Raw genomic sequence first — 8,677 nt, forward strand, 5'->3', positions numbered from 1 at the left:
CTTTTTTTTTTTTCTTTCCCTCTCCAGGAAAAATAGATAAATATATAAATAAATAAAGCTTTAACTTTATTTCAGGCAAAAAAAATCTAACTCATTTTCAACATGAATTATTCAAAGGTAACCTTGATTTGAACCATAATATATGATGATCATTCTGCTCAACAGAAATGTTTGAATTAAGGACTGATCCGTAGAGAAGAATGTGAATTTTCTTAATATGAATTAAAAAGCTAGAGCCTTAAGACTTCATACTCATGCCCACTGCAATAGAACTGATAATAGAAATTATTTACAAAATGATTTAAACAGAAGTATGCATTAAAAAATCTTAAACTGAAGGAAAAATTATTTTAAGAAGAACATCTCTAACAAACAAAAAAAAAAAACCAAAATATTTGTTATCATAAAACCTTATTTCCCATGGGAAAAACAGGAATGTACAATTTCAACTGAACAAACACTGCATTTTAAATTATGATTACTGTATCTCCTATAGCTTGAGTTATGAATATGCAGACAGGATTTTTTGTAGTAGTTCTACATTAATTTTAACATCAGAGGCCATAAAATAAATTTAGAAATGTAAAATCACAGAAAATAATGGTCCTTGCTGAGTTGAATAGCCAACAGAGCAGTTTGATCCAAGAAGGTTAGATGAATAAGACCTGGTATGCACCCACAAAATATTTCATCCTTTCTTAACTTCCTTGTGCAAAAGGTTCTGATCTTTAAACACTTTTAATTGGAAGCATTTCATAATGTGTATGGTAAAGATGTTGTATCTATCTGTAGTTTTTTAATCTCATTTCCATGGAGATTATTCTGTTTTCCATAATGAACAGCTTATTTCATGTCTTCCCCATCTTGTCATTTCTAGGCTAAACAACTTCTGTTCTTCCTATCTTTCCTCATAAATCCTATTTTCTAAACTTCTGGTCATTGCTCTTTTTTTCTCTTCTGAATTCTCTGCTTCAGGTCCAAGCCATTTTTGAAATAATGTACTAAGAAAAACTTCACAAAAAAACTGCACAAAACTTCAATTGAGACATTATGAGTATATCATATTTGTCATACACAACCTTCTTGCTCTTTCATCCTAGGAAGATCTTGATTTTTCGTACTTGTGAGGGCTAGCTGACAGATGTCACTTATTTGGCAATCTTTGTCCTTTCTGCTTCTAAAAAGCTGTGTTACTACTTGAAAGTTCCTACTTCAAGTTCATGCTACTTATGATCTTAAAAAAAATGTTTGGTTCTGTCTTTCTGCATACATATACACAATGATAACATGGGCAATGATTGCAGAAGCTTCACCATAAGACCAAAGTATTTATACCACAAAACAAACAAACAAACAAACAACAACAAAAAATAACTGCCTAGCTAGCAGCAAACAAAAGCATTATTAATTTCTTATCTGAAAGAGGAAGAAGGACAGCATCAGCATTATGGCGAATTTTTGTTGGAACCCTCTGGTAGCTATACCATGTGTATGAATCTGGATGTGCCCTGAAAAGAAGAAAAATAATATTAATGATATATACAATTAATATTATTTTTAATATATTAATATTAATAATAATATATACTGTATTATAATGTTATATTGTTATATTATATAATATTAATATTACGTAATATTAATAATATATATGTGTATATATTTACGTATTTATATATATATATTTAAATTCAGGACAAAAAAATAACAGTCACATTAGAAGCTGAATATGCTGATGTTTATGATCATATAGCATATCTTTTATTATTAAATCTGCATTTAGTTAACAGCAGTGAATATCTGGAGCTTTTTATTGTCACCTGAGAATTTAAGCTAACATATGACAAACTAAAAATAATATTTAAAATTATACTTGAAAAAAATAATTAGAAGTCCATAGCAACAGCTGTTTAGATCAGTCCATAAGGACTGTTAATAGATATTCCTTCAAACATTTATCCATGGCTTTAAAATTCATAATAGTATTATTTCAAAAGTTGCAAAAATGGAAAAGTGAGAAAAGCTATATGGAAAAGTTCCCAGGGCAAAGACAGCAACTGAATTATTTATGTTTGTACGAGCAAAGCATTCTAAATATAAATAAAGTGATTTTTTGCTTTCTCTGGTTTGTATATTTTTAGACCTGAATGTAAATCTGAAAGAATTAGTATTACTATGGCAACCAAGATCCAGCCCTGCATATATACTACACAAAGAATAATAATTTTGATCTTAGTGAGTAAAAATCAACAATACCAAAACTGGATTATAAAGTAGAATACAGAGATTGTAGACACAGGAAATGGATTTTTTTCTGAATACATTCAGATATCTGAACTAGTTATCAAACCACCCTTTATGCTCATTACAGATAAGTAGCCGTTTCTAGAATATGATTCAATATATAATAACAGTACCTCAAAGAGATTACACGAGTTGTGTTTTAAAAATTCCCCTTCTCCCCCCCCCCCCCTTTTTTTTTTTCCTACAGTTACTGTAAAAGCAAGTGAGGGTGACTAGGTATGGAGAGCTCTACACTGGCAGCATCTCACCTTAGGTAAAATGAATCCCTCCTAAGGCTGTTCACAGAGAGAGAGTGGTTAAGTAACTGCTTTACTGGGTTTCCTAAAAATGCACTTGTGAACTGTGCAGGTTGTCAGAATGATGCCTGAAGCTGAGTTATCATTTAGACAGAGAAAGCAATGGCCATGATAGCTCATACATCCTCAGGAGCATCTTACGTATACTTGAGTGCTCACTTGCACTGCTGTTGGATATTAGTTTCTGTGAAATGCATCCACTTTCAAATAGAATATGTACCAGGGAAATAGCATGTAAGTGAATACACATTATATTCCCATTGATGATCCTGTAGAATAATATTGGCATTTATGTCATTAAATTTTAATTCCATTGCTTTATGCCCTAGGGTGTCAAAATGTAACTAGTTATTGGGTGACAAGTGACTACCAGTTAGAAATCTCTATTCAAGGTACACAACAGTCATGAGGGAAATAAAAAATATATTGTAAAAAAAAATGAATAAAATTATAGGTTGGAATTATATAAGTATATAAATAAATACATAAACAAATAAAAAGCTAAAGTAGTATTTCAACTAGGAAAACTTTTATATATATATTTTATTTTGAAATGAATAAGCCTTAAAGAAAGCCTTTACAATAAATTCAATTATTTCAAAAACTCCAAATATAAGAAAGCTCCTTAATCTCTTCCAAGAAAATTATGCAGGGAACCTGACAGATTTTAACATGAGTTTTTTCTTCTTATCAATATGCAATATTTTAACATTAGTCTTGTTACAGTACAAAGAGTGTGCCGGGGGGGGGGGGGGGGGGGGCGGATTAAATTTTAAAAAAATCCATGAAGACTGTATCTTGCCTTCACTGTGAAAGAACCAGCCTTTTACAAGTGCACAATGATCCACCACTGAGTGGACCTTTATTTATAAAACTCTCTGCCCAGAACGAGTTAAATTGTAGGCATCATTAATCATACAAGAGCACAGTTCTCATCTGTAGATTGGTCAAAAAATAATAATACTCTTGCCAAAGGACTTGATTTGAAGCTCAGAAGCTAGGAAAAATAGTCTCAATTGTCCATGGGGAAATCGTATGGGAAACAGTTGATCTTACTTTTACTAGAATTTAAAATACTTTACAGTACACCAAAAAATTTACGGGAGGCAAATGTTTATATATCTTCTCTAGGTAACGATATAGCTCTTGTTCTCAACACAACTAGAATCTTTCTTAAATACATATTATTATTCAACACACAGAAACATGCCTGCTCCTTGGTTCTCTGTATAAAATAAAAGAATAAAAGAAGGGAAGGGAAGGGAAGGGAAGGGAAGGGAAGGGAAGGGAAGGGAAGGGAAGGGAAGGGAAGGGAAGGGAAGGGAAGGGAAGGGAAGGGAAGGGAAGGGAAGGGAAGGGAAGGGAAGGGAAGGGAAGGGAAGGGAAGGGAAGGGAAGGGAAGGGAAGGGAAGGGAAGGGAAGGGAAGGGAAGGGAAGGGAAGGGAAGGGAAGGGAAGGGAAGGGAAGGGAAGGGAAGGGAAGGGAAGGGAAGGGAAGGGAAAAATATTAAAATTGTTTCATTATTAATATCTTAGTATATTGATGTTTCCCAGAACATGTTTTTCTTTCTTGTCAATGAATGTTTTAAAATAAGCAAACAAAAAAAATTAAATCATTTTCCATCCTTTCTTTTCCCTTAAAACTTTGGAATGAATTAAATCCTGAAAAGAACCTTTCACTATCAGAATGGGATTAATATCAAATATCCTACCGTATATTCTCTGAGGACTATGCACTCTTGGAACTTCTTGGAGGTATATAGCCATCTATCTGATGGTGATGGTTAATGCCTATAAATAAAAAGAAAAAAAAAAAAAGAAACTGTATTAGTAGTAGCTAACTAACTACCATATTGAGAATCATAATAAATTCCTTAAAATACTACTTTGGGAATGACAGTGATAGAGAATGAATTGTAGACAGGTCCACAACCACACTATATTGTAAGATGGAATGGGATGATTGCCTTCCTTAGTAAGGGCTTTCTCTACAAGTAACCCATTAAATATGTTTAAAAAGTAAATAATAATTAAAATATGTTTAAATATATTAATAATATAATATAATAATTAATAGTAATAAAAATATAATTTATAATATGTTTAAACAGTATAATAATAATTTAAAAAATCATTACACTATCTTGACTAGTAATATATTAAATAATTTATATATTTATATATATATATATTATGCCACAGTGGTCTAATCATGAATCTGTTTATCAATTTAAATCAATTGTCAATCAATTTAAATAAGAGTAACCTAACAACTGAACTTGGAAAATATGTACAAGATCAGTCTGATCTATATATTACAGCAAATTAACTACATTCTAGAGCAAGGGCATTACTGAAACTAATGTGATCCTTGGACATATACATAAAGCTATGCTGCAATTTCTGTACATAACACAATGTGCAATAAAGAACTACGTCCATTCCTGATGCCAAGAAAATGTCAAAAATTAGAAAGGCTTGTTGATCATTGCTGAAGCAACCTAAATTAATCTCAAAAATATGCAGATGCAGGTGATATGTTTGTACATGAATTAGGACAGAAGTAACATAGGTACGTTATGCATATACAAGCAACAGCTTTATATACATACAATAGCTAAACCTCAGATTTTTGCTGTAAAGAATGAACTCTATTTCATAGAGTTTCATATATTTCATATATTTATAAGATAATGTTTAGCAATCTCTGCAGTTTAAGTTATTATATTATTTGCATTCTTCACTTCTCTAAAATATAGACTATTATATAGACTATTTCAAATACCTTTTACAATGTAAATGTTTCAATATGATAAATGTCAGGGCTTTTGATGTATCCACTGTATACCAAGGCTATACCTAATCCTTTTTCTCTCCTGTTTTCCTTTTTTTTTTTCTTTTTCTTTTTTTTCACCCCCCTTCATTTCCAGCTTACTGCTTGTCTTAAAGAAGGTAAAAACTAACTTGGTGTGACTTGGGATCAGAGCTAAATTTTGTTGCCTAATGATAAAATTTAGCTACCTGTCTTCCTGATCTCTCGTGCCAAAGCATAAGAAAGACTCTGAAATGTGCCCTAAAATTTCTCTGCCTCTTCTATACATTTTTTTCCTGAATGTAATGGAAAATTTTCCTAATAAATTTTCCTGAATGAAGGGCAATCCTGACCTTTTTTAATAAGAGTTCTCCTAAAATGAAATAATGATTATTGTAAAGAACTTCAGTTTTAATAAAAGCTGAACTATTATATTTAGTATTTACTAAGAGCATAAGTACTGTAGGTTCAATTGCAAATATCAGGATTTCCATTTCTCATTTTAATGCCAGCAGGTTAACAATATTCAAAAATTAATCTTTCCTTTTACAAATTTATAATTATAAAAATGGATGGTAGGTGCAAACGTTTAAGCAGTTAAGCATCATTTTCTATGAATATAGATGAAATTACAGAACAAGAAAACTGTTTTATCCAATTTTTTTTATCCTATCATTAATCATTGTTAGGATAGACTAGTGCATGTTAAATGAGTCTTACATACTAAATACAATGCTTTGAAGTATCAAATTACTCTATTAGATCTGGAGAAATTAATTCTTCATTGGAATAGTCCTCTAAACTACTTTAAGATCTACAAAAGCTAAAAACTAAAGTATTTCATTTTTTTTTCACAGTATCAATCTATGTAACCTTTAAGAAAGCTGTACAGCTGAAAATATGATTATTACATGACTTCTCCATTTGTATTGACATGAAAGTCTTTAAAAGCATATCTGTCAGAAAACTTCAACCTATTTTGATGCATGTACAAAAAAATCTTATTAGTTTAAGCATGAGGGGAATGACAGCAAGCTAATAGTGTATTTTTTAAAATCCATGGGCCTTTCAAAAGGAAAAGATAAAACAGAGCATGAAAAGTACAATCTATGTATACTAAAACTTCTGAAATTGCTTTTATATTCCAGGCAGCAAAAAGATGTGAGATTTTAAGGTAAACAGGGCATATATTACACATGTCTAGATAGATTTCAGGAAGAGGAGGGAAGAAGGGGAGGCACTTATGGTGTTTAAATCTAGAAGAAACATCTACTAACAAAAATATTAATTAACATGAAAGAAAGGCTGAGCCAGACTTGTGGTAGGTTTGCATCTCAAAAGTACAGTGGTGCAGGTCACTGCTGCAGTTTCATCACAGCTTTTTTTCACCAGGACAGACAACAGTGGAAGTAGGCAATGGGAGCACCAGTGTCTTTGACACACCTGAGAGAGGGTTGGTATATGTACATACAAGCATAAACAAACACTTTTGTGTATTTATATACATGCAAATATATATTTATGCTTTTTTCTTCTTTTTTTTTTTTTTTTCCAGAGAGTTGATATTTTCACTGTGATTTTTCAGGCTCCACCACAAATTAAATCTACATAAATATTTAATAATTGTAATAATATATAATTAGGCAGTGGACAGGCTTTCAGAATGTCTCAAACCCTGTCTTGATTATCATCTTAAAATTGAAATTCTTGAAATTCATTGGCTTGCTTACTGTGTCATAATTTTAGTCCATTATTTTGCTGATTGTCTATTATAGAACAATATCACACAAATGCAAACGACAGAATAAAACTCACCAAACTAATTCATTGATTTGAAAGAATTTCAATAGGATGCCAATGCTTTCGTCTGCTTATTTGTCCATTTAGAGCAATTTAAATAATAGTTTTGATTAAGCATAACATGATATGCAGAAGGAAAATTAAAAGGCTGCCAAGTGGGGGGAAAAAAAAGTGCATTTATATAGATTTTTTAAATTATTATTTTATTTTAAATTTAAATGAAGTGTAAAAGACATGTAGGAAAATTTTATGTTCCGCAGATGGGATATATCTTCAGGCATACACCTGCCATACCTTTTTGTAGCATTATAATATCAAGCTGATGAAGAAAACAAACTAGAGCTGCTAGGGGAGGGGAACACTGATGTCAGCGTTAACAATGGCTGCCCAGACAATAAAAGGAACAAGTGTCAGCAGGAGAGTTTTTGAAGAGCAGCACAAAGGAATGTCAGCCAGTAAGTCAGTTTCATTAGGGGCTGTGGTGGTTTACTCAGCTGGGCAGCTGAGCTCCACCTCAGCTGCTCTCTCACTCCCCCTCCTCAAAGGGAAAGGGGGAGAAAATACAATGCAAAGGACCAAAGGGTGGAGATAAGGACGGGGAGATTGCTCAACAATTATTGTGACGGGCAAAACAGACTCAGAGTAGGGAGGTAGTAAAATTTATTGCCTATTACTAACAAGCTAGAGAAGTGAGAAACAAAGGAAATAAACCAAAAATACCTTCCCCCTATCCACCCTCTTCCACCTCCTCCCCCCGAGCAGCACAGGGAAATGGGGGAATGGGGGTTATGGTCAGTCTACAGCACTTCGTCTCCACAGCTCATCCACTCAGTCACTCTCATCCCTTGCGCTGTGGGGTCCCTCCCACAGGATGCCGTCCTTCCCGAAACGATCCTGTGTGGGCTTCCCACAAGCAGTCTCTTCAAGAACTGCTCCAGATATGGGTCCATACCACAGGGTCCATCCATCAGGAGCAAACTGATCTCTTTCTTCACTGACCTTGGCATCTACAAGGCTGTTTCTCACTCTCTCCCAGCTGCTGTTCCCCAGCACGTGTGTTTTTTTTTTTTTTTTTTTTGTTCCCTGTCTTAAATATGCTCTCACAGAGGCACAAACAATATCACTTATCTAACATCAGGCAGCTTCTGTATTCTTCTCACAGAAGCCACATCTATTTCCTGTCCGCTACCAAAGCCTTTCCACATAAACCCACTACCGTGGCACAATATAAATACGTAAATGTGCATAGAACAGAAAGAAAGCAGAGGGTAATGGAATTTTTAGCCCAGTCTCAGGGCTATGGCTCACATGACTGGAGTGCTGTAATGGATGGCTGCAGACTCTTCAGGAGAGGGGCAAGAAAGAAGAGGACGTGGGGTAGCCCTCTGTGTTAGCAAAGGTCTGGATTGCATGGAGCTTAGTTGTGGTGATAAAATGGTCGAATGTCTTTGACTGAGAGTCAGGAG

The 8,677-nt window shown here is 33.4% G+C and overlaps 1 long non-coding RNA gene across 1 annotated transcript; it reads right to left on the minus strand.

Moving 5' to 3' along the window:
* Positions 1–416: 416 nt before the first annotated feature.
* LOC310893179 lies at positions 417–8,435 on the minus strand. Its single transcript, XR_014578785.1, has 3 exons — positions 7,506–8,435; positions 4,312–4,390; positions 417–1,508 (listed from the first exon to the last, which is right to left on the minus strand). It is a non-coding gene; the product is annotated as an uncharacterized lncRNA (long non-coding RNA).
* Positions 8,436–8,677: the final 242 nt, after the last annotated feature.

Source organism: Anser anser (genome assembly GCF_964211835.1).
Source record: "Anser anser genome assembly, chromosome: 2".
NCBI classification, from domain to species: Eukaryota; Metazoa; Chordata; class Aves; order Anseriformes; family Anatidae; genus Anser; species Anser anser.